The following is a 12,456-nucleotide window of genomic DNA, read 5'->3' as shown; positions in this document are numbered from 1 at the left end:
AATTCTAAAAATCTGCACAGATTTAGATGAGTCACATTCTCGGACACCAGATAAACCAATATCACAAACAAATAATGCCTCATTCTCATTTTCAAGGAGTCTCCAGTGACCAGATTATAAAGATCCTCTCTGTTCTCAATCCATCTTCCAGCTCTTCTTACCCCTGCCCATCTAAACTAGTCAAAGCAGCCAAACTCAGCCTTTCTAGCTGGATTGTAGATTTTAAACAACTATTGGTGTATATCAAGCACCCCAGAACTGTCCAAAATCATAAAAAAGTAGCTTTCTATTGCCTCTAGACCTTGTTGGAAGAAGGGCATTCTCGGGACAACTTTCAATTGGGCTTCAGGAAGGGCCACAGCATGGAAACAGTCAACCTATCCCTATTAGAGGATTTCCTCAGAGCCTTTGATGCTGGATATCCCTCTACCCAGCCATACAAAAGATAAACAACGGTCTACTAGAAATTTGGAAATGAGCCACCTCCAACAAACTTAAGCTGAACCCTGGCAAAACAGAGTATTAACCCTTGATAACTCTTCTGCACCTCTTAATAAGTTAAAATTGGTGCTTAGTAACACCCAACTCTCAATAAAGTCTGGAGTTGGTAGCATGGGTGTTGTCCTGGAGTCCAAATTTAACGTGGCATCCCAAATTGCAGTTGCAAGGAAAGCCTTCTAACATCTCCAGTGATTAAAGCACCTTAACACTTTTTTTTGCCAGGCTCCACTGTTGTCAACATTTTGGTTTCTGGTACGCTATCAGATTTTGCAAGGTGTGCGTGCGTCCATTTCCCTCCCACTCCGCTCCAGGGCCCGACCTGAAGTAAGCTGCGCGTGCCGGCAGAGCGATGAATGGTGCTGTCCCGACCCGCCACCCCTTGAGAAGCACATCCCAATTTTTAGCCTCCGGCTGATCTGAGAGGGGTTGTTTCAATTTGGGTGAATAATTGTTCTAGAGAGTTATTTTTGGGTTGTGGGGAATCTCTTGCTCTGTGAGGATTCCCCCCCCCCCCCCCGGCCTTGGAGGAGGTCAGAGAAGAGATTTACCATCCTACAATACCTGAGCAGTGACTCAACACAAGACAAAGTAGTCTTGTGTTTTTTTTCTTCTGAAAAGATTTGTTACTTTTGGTTTTTTTTTTTGTGTGAGGAGGAATTTTGGTCACCATTTCTGCCAGGGGAACTAGGATTCCAGGTATTTGCTACATTTTGGTTTTTTTTAAACTGAGAGATCCATTTCAAACATCAGAGAAGAAACAGGAGAGCCCAGTACCCTACTAGACGCCTAGCTTCTATCACCTGGAAGGAAAGGGTTTGTCCTCGTGTCTGCTATCCTGAGGGACGCTCATTCAGAAGAGCAGGACTGTAAATGTGGTTAATTTTTAGATTATGGAAGATTAAATGAGTGGTTGCTAGTTGTTAAATCTGGAAGAGTTGTCACAAAGTTTTGTTTGTTTTTTTTTGGAACCCTCCATTCAAGTGTCCAGTGTGTCATCGGTACTGAAGTAGAGACATTGCTGCAGTCCAACAGATTGTGAGTACACCTGGAGAGAGTTATTCCCCCTACGCCTTGGGCTCCAGAGGTTTAGCCTTCCTGCTGCTTACAATTCGGAGGATTTTTTTGAACTTGGGAGAATGTATGGGAACTTGGCCCTAGACGTGTGTGTGTGTGACTCCCCTGCATCTTTTCAGATTCAACCCTGAAGTAAGGTCTATGATCTTATAAATGTAAAGTAATTCTGTATATCTTGCTCTTGAGTAATCTGGTAGGAGAGTGAGTAATAAATCCTTGCAATAAATAAATACTGCAGGCAGTCATTTCTCTTGTACAGCCTAATGTACACAGGTTAATTGCACCTTGCTTTCATACCGCACAGCTCAGTTTACCATCCATATCTTTATGGCATGCAAAGCACAACTCAAAATCACTCGTATAGAACCTGTCTCCTCATATTAGCTCTACAGGTAATAGAAAATGTATTTACAGGAAAACCAAAACAAAAAAATGTGAACTCTCATTCATTTCCTCTAATGGGGGTGTGGCTGTGCCCTTTCTTTTCTGGGCCTGCTGGGATGCAGGGTTCAGGCCTTGCTTTTACTGCTTCTAAAACTGCAGGAATAATGTATGTTTGCTGCAGAAGAAATAGAACATATCAAAAAGTATGGCACTTCCATCCTTCCTAAATTGTTGCTTGCCATGTCCTTATTTAACACCTTGTCTACAGATAAAGGGAGCAGCTGAGAGAGGAATAGGAATTGAGCGAGGCTTAATTAAAGAATAGCGGAGAGCAGACCTGAACAGAAATGGCATACGCTGCAACCACTCTTTATCTGATTGTGCTGCGAAGCTGGTACACCAGGGCTTCCCAAACTTCTAGTCAGTGTGACCCTACTTTAGAACCTGAGCATTCATGTGACCCCCAGAGGATGTCAAAAACCAAATTAGCAGGAGTGTGGTTCCCCTCCAATAATCACCTCATCCTGACCCTCCACCCTGTCCAGTCAATCCTTTCTCTCGACCTCTGCCCCTCTTACCTTCCCCAGCTCCTCCTACTGTCTCAGCACATCTTCTCTCTCTCTCATCCCACCCACATTTTTCTTGTCATTCCAACTGATCCTTTCTTGCCAGGTTCTTATGGCCACTGTTGGAAACAGGATGCTGGGCTTGATGGACCCTTGGTCTGACCCAGTATGGCATGTTCTTATTTCCCAGCCATTTAATAACCCAGTTGATCCTAAGTCATCTCCTCCCTCTCACCCTTTCTCTCATCCCCTCTCTCACCTTCCAGCCTCTCTTCGTCCCCTCCAACTCTTCTCTCAACTGATCCCCTTTCACACCTTGCTCCTCCGTTACATACCCCCTCACTCTCCACAGCCAGGCCCTCTCCAGCTGATCCCCCTCCTGTATCTGCTCTGATCTGATATTGTGTAATCATGCGCAGTCAGCAGGACTTCATCACAGGTGGGATGGCCTTACATGACCAGAATAGATACAGCAGCCACAAGATATCACAGGAGCATGCGCTACAAACACCAGTCCTGTTCGTTTATACCTATGTCCAGGCATATGGCATACCAGCACTGAAGAGAGGTGAAATTATGTACTCATTGCTCCACTAAACGGTATCCACTGGAGCTATATCTTTGGCGTAAGTACTTGCTTGGGCTCTCCTGCAGGAACTAGCACATCCTGTCACCCAGAATTGCTGGAAACATTTTTTCCAGTGGAAGGGGTGCTCCGCTGTGTCCTCTAACCAGGAAGGTTGTTGCTTGTTCTTCCTGATTTCTGAAAAGCAAAAGAAAGTGTTGCTCATTTTTTCTCTCTTTTTTTTTTTTTTTTTTTTTAGATCGTATTTATTAAAAAGCAAAGATTTACTTCTGACACTAGGTCTGCACCTCCAACCAATATATAGATAAAGGAATACGTTCAACATTTATAGTCATTTAGATATACCTTTCCTTGATCCATCCTGTATGACTAAATGTGGCTTTGGGATTTGGAGATGAAGGTTTTTGAAGTGGTGAGCTGTTAATGATTTGATATTGGTGTCGTTGACTAAAGATTTGGTGTTGGATAAAGGACTGAAATAAGTGGTTTATTATTTGATGTTTGGACTTGGATAACCTTTTTCTTTAGAGGGGATTTAAACATTTTTTTATTTTTATTTTTTAGAAATTGCTTATTATATTTTCTTTTATAAATTTTTGGACCCTTCAGCAAAAAAGTGATTTAAAAATTGGACTAATATTGGCATGATTGATTATATTGTTAGGTGTTGCATGATCAGTATTGATTAGCAATCTCAATCATATTATCTTGCCAGTGCTCTTCTCATTTATAGCTTTTTTTTATATAGCTTTTTCTGTTTAAAGTTGTTAAATATTTATATGCACAATCCTAACCACTTGTAATAAGTTACTTTATGCCTGTAAACATCAATATAGAGTCCTACCCATCCCAATGACTCACCCAACTCCTAAAAGGCCTCATTCCTTGTACCTGCACCAAATGCCTGGAATAGCCTATTGTGCAGTGTGCACCTCTCTTACCAGATTCAAATCCAGCCTAAACACTCACCTCTTTGAGGCTGCTTTTACTAATTGAACCCTAATTCTTCCTGCTCATTTCAAACGTTGATCAATCTGAGTTCTATTCTGGGAAGTGCATCTCTGTTTCTTGGACAGAACTGGTGCTGATGTTCTATACCGGTGTCACATTTATATAAGAAAAGGCTGATTAGCAACAGCTACTGTAACCAGAATGCTCCTTCAGTCAGTCACCAAATGTCATATCTGGTGATACTCAAGTGTCCCCTCCTAAATTTAATCCCACCTACCTTATATCTTCTCAGTCTTGGCCTTGCTGTTTTGTTCAAGCCCTCCTATTTGTTTTTCGTTGTGTATCCTGTCTGGCTTGACTACACTGTAAGCTCCAACAAGTACAGGCTATCCATTATGAGTCTATGGCTCTGTGTACATCTGGTACATATTATATGACTCATGTAAATAATATAAGCCTGCACATACAGGGCACTTAATTATATGTTGTGGGCCCCCACTCCTATAATACATTTAATTGTCAAATTAATGTATCAAAAGATATTTAAAGGGGTAGGCAGGAGGACTTGGCAGAGCATTCCTGACCTTAATAATGATCTCAGTAGGCTGGCTACGTTTCCTTCATTCTTTTTTTTTTCCTTTTTCACTTTGCCATTGACTCATTCCTTATGATGTGACTGTGTGTTGAAGGGACGAGAAGCCAGTCGCATGATGTTGACTGACAGATTACAATCCTTTTCTTCACCTCTGCTATTATATAATGGAAAATGTAATGAAGGCATGTAAAAAAAAAAAAAAAAAATGTGCACGAGGGCTAACCTAGTGGATTTTGTAGCACCTGCAATGTATTGGCATTTGGAAGGCCTCTTGTTTACTTCCTGGATTGGGGATGCTAGGGAAGGCGAAGGGGAGTCTTAGTTGACGTTGTTGCTTAATGGTGACACCTGCTGACTGGCTTCAAGGTCTATGTTTGCAAGGTTGCAGGATTCCCTGATGCATGACTCCCAGCCCAGAACCCGCCACAAGACCAAACTAGGTATGCTGGGGGAGAAGGCCTAACATAGGGGAAAAAATCCTCCGGTAATTGTGAATGGTGCTGGATTCCAGCCTTGGTTCCCACTGTGCTGGAAGGAGCAGGAGGAACCTTCCAAGTAAAAAAGAAAATGTGCAAGGGCTTTTATCTGTAGCATGGAATATGCAGCATTTTTTTTTTTTGGGGGGGGTGGAGAAATACAAAAAAAACTGTTGCATAAAATAGATGAAGGGGGCTAAATTAAAGAAAAAAAGCAACAAATACCCTGCACTGTGGGATGGAGGTAATAATAGCCTGAGTCCAGCAAAGAAAATCCTGTAAACCATAAGAGGTAAATAAAATAGAATGCATAGGCAGCTTTCATTAATATTCGATGCTCTGAAAACACGAGAGAAAATGGTGCTGTCTAGGACTGGAAACATGCCAGATAATTCTCATTTTCAAATCAGCTGACAAATAGAACATCATCCAATAATTAACTAACTCATTTATACATTTAAAAAAAAATTACTAAACATCAATATTTCAAAACAGCAGATACAGCAAGTAATACCCAATAATTAAAGCTCATAAGAACAAAATACCTCCACTCTCTCCATACCTGGGAATGTTTGATTTCCAGTCACCCTGAGATTGTCATGGATTGAGAGAGGGGGAGTACAAACTTTATCCTTCTCTGCCATACAGACACATTTTATAACACACTCATGCTCTCATATACTCCCCTTCTCTCTCATACTCTGCTCTCTCGCTCTCACGAACAAGCTTGTTCTCTCTCACTCCTTCTTGCTCACACAGGCGCTCTCTCTCTCTCTCTCTCTCTCTCTCTCTCTCTCATAGGCTCCCGTACTGTCTCTCTCATATACACATGCTACCTGACTCCCACATTTTCTCTCTCTCACACACATACATATGTTTTATCTTTCAGTCTTACAGGCTTAAAAACACACACACACACACACACACGCATGCTCTCTCAGTCCTACACACATGCTGTCAAATACAGACTCTGACTCACACATGCTCTCTCTCACACAAACGCACTCACAAACCCAGGCTTTCACTCCAGGCCACCACCTCAGTTCTGGGCCTTTTCTTCGGCCACTGTGAGATGGGATCCGCAGTAGCCCTGCCGGGCCTCCTCTTCGGCTGCTGCGGGTGGGACCTTCTTTGCAGCCCAACAGCCATCAAACAAACGGGAGCTCAGGCACCAGCCCTGTGTGCTCAGATATAACGACACCCCTGCTGACATGACATTTTCACTTAGCTGAGATGGTCTTATGCTGGTGTTCTCCCCACAACTTCAGATTCTTTCTTGTCTTTACAGTCACCGTCAGTCAACACATTCTGTGCTGTGTACCGCAGATTAAACATCAAAAAGGACCACACAATGTTCAGATTACAACTAGTCTGACCAGATGCCTTAGTATTCATTACATCTATCTGGTAAACAGCCTTAATATATGCTCAATACGATCTGAAACAGAGGAGGTAATTCAAGTAATAATTTAACTTACAAATATGCAATAAGTAGATGTGACTAATACATTTTCTGTTGCATAAGAATACAAGAAGCAACCTGATTGCTTTCCATGCATAGAATTGGAAGGAAAATGCCTCCATGCCATGTGTAGTCCCAAAATAAATGAAAACCTTTTTTTTTTTTCTGGATTCCTAATCAAAATCAACGAATTGAGAGGGAAAAATATTAATAAGACCAGATGGACAAACATAGTGTGCAAACCACAGCGCTCTGTCAGAATATTTTTTATTAATATGGTTTTGCTATTATAAATATTTTATATGTCTTGATTTTTATTTGTTTTATTAGGAGTGGTGATTCTATTTTTCTGCTGTACTGTATATGAAGTCTGGCTTCTTGTAGTTTCTAGTTCAGTGTTTTTCTGTATGTATGGTTTTCCTGCTTTATAGTTTTTGTACTCTGTATTTGGCAAAGGTCTGTCTGAGTTCTGCGTCTGTGACTGAGGTGAGGTATTCTGCTAGCTTATCGTTACTGTGTAGGGATTTATAGCAACATGACTCGTTCTGTTTTCCTAATAGGAGGTGTATTGGTACTTTAGGGACTGATGCAGTATTTACAGTGTTGTCTTAATAGGTAGGATTGTTACTGTTTGAGTCTGGCGGTTAGGGTGTTATGGTACGGCAGGTTTCCTATAGGTTCTGAGTACTTTTTTTTTTTTTTTTTTAACAGGATTATGTAATAATCAATGTTCCTCCTCGTAGTGGAGAGAATTTGCATTGTTCTTACTGAGGTGACATTAGAATTTGAATATTAATTTTCTGGGGTGAGTAAAGGGGAAATGTCTTGTTCTGCTCGGCACCCTTTGTTGGGGGAGATTCTGTGAATGCAGGGTTTATATTGAATTTCTGTCCTATCCTCTATAGACCCCAGACTTCACTCCCATATAGAAGAATTTTTATTGATTGATTGCTTTCAAATTATTTTAGTGGTTGTTTTAGTAGATGGTTGAAACCAGTCAGGAGTTTTTGTTGCTTAGGAGCGTCTGTCTTGAGATTCCACTGACTGATAGTGCAAAATGTTTGTAGCATTTTTTTATGAGCGGGGGGTGTCTTGTCTCCGGATGGAATTTTGGTAAGAGGTGGGTGTGGAGAGAGTCACTGGACCCCTGCCAGGATCAAACTAATTGGATGGCTTCCCTGTCACAGGTCCTATAGGATGACTTTCTGATGACAGCTGCATGGGAACATAGAACAGAGATAATTTATGTGATATCCAGTTATGTGTTTTTACAGAATTGCCCTTGGGTCGTGCTGATTGTGATTGAGTTAATTATCAAAATCTTGGGGGTGGGGGAGGGAATATGAGGGCTTATGGGTCCATACCCTGAAAGGAAAGACATTGTAGAGCTAATTAAGAAGGGTTTCCAAGCGAGCATGATCATCGAATTGGGGAAGCAGTACGGCCCCCTTCATCTTCTATTCTGCCAGAAGGATGAGGATCTCCAGGGCCCAGAACCAGGAGGCAGAACAGTTAAAAGTGGATGTGAAGAAGGAAGTTGGGCAACTTCAGCTTCGCACTTTGAAACAAGGAAACATGGAGCTTGGTTCAGATGGAGACAGCTGTGTAGTGTGCATTGATGCTTACAAACCCAATGATGTAGTGCTCTTTTTAAACTGCAATCATTGTTTCCACAAGACCTGCATCGACCCCCAGGCTGCCAGAACACAGGACGTGTCCCATGTACAAGTGTAATATTCTCAGAGTTTTAGGAATTGAAATGGATGTACAAGATGGGGCTAACTCACTACAAGCATCCGTGTCCACTGTGTCACCTGGTGCTCCTCCGTACACAGAGGAAGATAGCTGCAGAGAGACTCCATCATCTGGATATGCTTCAGTTCGAGAAGCAGATGAGCCTGTAGTAGAAGAGGAGCAGACTTCTGCAGCTGGTGTTAAATCTTCAGCTCATAAACAATGAATCCAGTTCTGTAGCAGTAGAGACTGTTCCTCACTTCAAGAATCCTGGCTTTGAAGCAGAGCAGGAAACCCATGGTCAAGAAATCAAGGTGCAAAACATGGGACAGCTTTATGGAACTTATGAGAACTAGAGGTCCTGGTTGAACTTTGCATGTATCTCTCTCTTTTTTTGGCTTCAGGCTTGTGTTGGAACAATGATACACATGTACATCATTGAGCTGGAGAACCACCTTAGATGTTGCACTGAGAAAATGCAATTTCATTTAATAGATAACATCCAAATGATTTCAAATGTTGACCTTTAGATCCGGAATTTTAAAAAATTTGATAGTTTTATATAAGACTTCTCAGGTTACAGAAGCTTCATTTAGAATAACTTTTTTTTATATTCCATTCAACTTAATTAAAAATAATCCTTAAGATAGATCTGCATATACACACAGCAACCTCAAAATCATTTATATCGCTAACTTTGAAATTAATTTTTGATAGATGCCAAGCTTATATTTTTTCTTTTTAAGGTAGTTTCTTGCATTGGTTAAGCAGCATGATTTGAAAGAAGGTTTTTAGAATATTTTAATTTTTTTTTAGATCACATCTTTTAATTGTATCCTATTCTTGAATAGTGAAAATCTCATGCACAGGTTTGGCCCTTCAGATTGTCTTATATTTTTGTAATGTTTGTGTTGGCTGGTTGTGGTACTGCATGAAGGCTGAAATAAAATGGAAGTCAGTAGTGCAGTGCTAATTTGGTTTTCAAACCATGTGTGAGGAAGGCCGTACTTTAAATTGCAGTAGAATGGGTAGATGTGAATCAGTTATTTACTCTTTCAGATAATAGAAGGACTAGGGGGCACTCCATGAAGTTAGCAAGTAGCACATTTAAAACGAATTGGAGAAAACTTTTTCACTCAATGCACAATTAAGCTCTAGAATAGTTTGCCAGAGGATGTGGTTAGTGCAGTTAGTGTAGCTGGGTTTAAAAAAGGTTTGGATAAATTCTTTGAGAAGTCTATTAACTGCTATTAATCAAGTTTACTTAGGGAATAGCCACTGCTATTACTGGCATCAGTAGCATGGGATCTACGTAGTGTTGGGCTACTTGCCAGCTACTTGTTGCCTGGTTTGGCCTCTGTTGGAAACAGGATGTTGGGATTGATGGACCCTTGGTCTGACCCAGTATGGCAATTTCATTTGTTCTTATGCCCTGAATCTTTTAGGTCCCTATCAACCCCTCCACCTGCCAGATAAAAAGTCTAAAATGTCACTTTTATTTAAGCCTCCACAGAGCACGAAGTTTGGCCATCAGATTTAGGATGTCTGTTTTCTTCTTTTTGAGTGCTGATGTGGAGTTCTTATTCTACCTCCTCCTTTTCATTCTCTTCCTACTGAATATACCTCTTAGCCACATGCCAAATCTGGACAATGCAGATATTCACCCTGTGCTTGAATAGAGAAAGTAAGAATTTATCATTTGCTTCTAGCAGGAGCTTAGGCTTCATAGTTCATGCAGGCTCTGAAACAGAAGAATATGTAACTCGTAGGTTAGGCAGTAACTGCAGCATACCTGGGCTTAGAGAAGGTAGGTGAATAAAGTGAGAGTTGAGTTTACCAACAGAGGATGCAGTCTTTGTTGTAAGAGAGTGCATAGTGTAGACCAGAACAGGTTGGGTTTCTGGGGGTGGCTGCAGGAATTTCTACTGTGTAGTAGTCTAGTCTTAAAAACAAAACAAAACAAAAACACCAGGTCAGGGCCAGCGGTAACCTCCTCGGTTTCCACTCTGGCTCCAGTGGGGACAAGGAAGCAGATTGTTGCCTGCCTTTCAGAAATAAGGATGGCGACCTGAGCTGACCTACCAGAAAATTAGCACTGGCTGTATATAAGCTAATGACATGAAAATGTGTAACTATATCTGACATCACATAAGGACATGAAAAGCATAATCTACTCATTAATTATAGTTGTTAAATAATTCATAAATATTCTTTTGAAATTCATATGATTTATTACATATACATCTTATGAATCATCATATAACTATTGTAATAACATGTTACACATAATTTATTATTATTAATTTTTTACTGTTTTTAACATAGTGTGGATACCCGTAACAATTCCCAAAAAACATTTTTCATAAATAACATAACACACTATCCCATAAAATATACTACCCATTCACTCACATCAACCATACTCTTATTAAAATACCCACCATATTGCACATTTCCCAAACATATGATATTTATACACATGTACAATATCTATATTTCCTATTGATGTAGATCTTTAATCCTTCAACGTTCTTTAATGATCCCCACGTGTTCAATATGTATTGTATTCTCAATCCCGACAAGGACCCTGAAAATGTGTAAACCAGATCGGCAAATACATGTATGTATGAGGAAAATGGCCTTTGCTTAGTGACAATAGCATCTTTAAGAACAAAATGTAAAATATACCATTTGAAAAATATTGCCCTACATGAACTTCTTTCTATCTTTGGGACTATGTCCATATATTTTAGTGAAACATCTATACTTCGGATGTCAGCATGATCTCGCGTGACCTCTGTGATGTCCTTGGTCCGAGATAATCCAGAATGTGAAAAATTCCTTATCCACTAGTACAGAGCCAGTTAGTAATGCTGGTCACCAGGTGAGGGCTGAAAGATTTGTGTTTTTAAATGATGGGGGAAGTGCAGTATATGTTTTGTGTGAAAAGCCCATGAGGCTTCACCATAGCTTTACAAGAGGAAGCTTCTAGCAATGGGTGGTATTTCTTGTTTGTTTTTGAATGATAGTGAGGGTCTGTCTATAAATGTGACTCCGTGGGTCATTGTGGGGGAGCTGGCAACAAGAGCTGTGGCTCTCCTTAGCTCTAGGAGGGTAAAGGAAGGTTGCCTCTCTCTCCTTATTTCTTCAATCAGCTGGAGGGGGAGTCTAGGAGGGTAAATATTCCCAGGTCTCGGGGTTAGAGATGCATCCTTACTGCAGTCTTCACCAAGAAGGCTACGTGTCTCCTTCTTTGCTACATGACAGAGACATGAAGGGAGAACTCAACCCATTTGCAACACAGAATCCTGCTTGAGAAGATCTATCTTTTTGTACCAATGGACTACATAACAATTTATTTTGGTGGTTCTTCTGTTTTTGTGCTATCATACTTTTACCTTTACTGTCTGTAAAAGTCACTCTGGTTTTGGAACCATCCCCTGTTGTGGTGGACATTTTTTTTTTTTTTTGAGAGGCTTGTGCGTTATCCCCCTTAGGTCTCATAGCCTTGGAAGATCCCAATCCAGAGCTGCATCTAGGTTTTCCTTTGCAGCATATGACAATGGCTTCATGTCATTTTGTGGGAGTTGCCCAGAAAAGGGGGCTCTATGTACATTTAATTGAAGCCTGATCGAGCAAGAGGAGGAGGGAAAAGATGCGAGGGGGAAGTATGTCTTTTTTACATCTTTGAGCACTCTTGTGAGAATGCAAGATTTCAGAATGAATTGGGTACCTATCCCTACTGCTGCTTCTCCTTTTCTCTAGCATTACTAAACGGCTGCAGCACTGTACAGGTACTCATAAGAGACAGGCCTTGCTTTTTGTGGAGTTTATAATCTAGTCAAAATGCAGAGAGACTTGTTCACTATAAATACTCAACCTTCATTTAGAGGAAGATCAATGGGCTATGCTAGACTCCTTATTTAGACCATCATGATAAAGGGCTGGAGTAGGAAACTAAGAGCAAAGATGTATGCAAAATGGTAGAACATATATGGCTCCTTGACCTATTGACATCTCACTTTGTAATAGGTAAAAAGGGGAAAAAAATGACACATGCATGCTAGCGCTAGCATAAAGACTTTTTTTTTTGTTAAAGTTGGCAGTACATTTTGCTTTTTTCTTGA

General features: G+C 40.7%; 1 protein-coding gene and 1 pseudogene across 2 annotated transcripts in view; both read left to right on the top strand.

Moving 5' to 3' along the window:
• BASP1 (brain abundant membrane attached signal protein 1) overlaps positions 1–12,456 on the top strand; it is a 146,516-nt gene that overhangs the window by 32,319 nt on the left and 101,741 nt on the right. The gene's annotated exons all lie outside the window — the stretch shown is intronic.
• Positions 7,948–8,685, top strand: LOC115083321 (annotated as a pseudogene).

This window comes from Rhinatrema bivittatum, chromosome 2 (assembly GCF_901001135.1).
Source record: "Rhinatrema bivittatum chromosome 2, aRhiBiv1.1, whole genome shotgun sequence".
Lineage (NCBI taxonomy): Eukaryota > Metazoa > Chordata > Amphibia > Gymnophiona > Rhinatrematidae > Rhinatrema > Rhinatrema bivittatum.
Note: the sequence above shows the minus strand (reverse complement) of the source record. Positions and strands in the feature narration are given on the sequence as shown.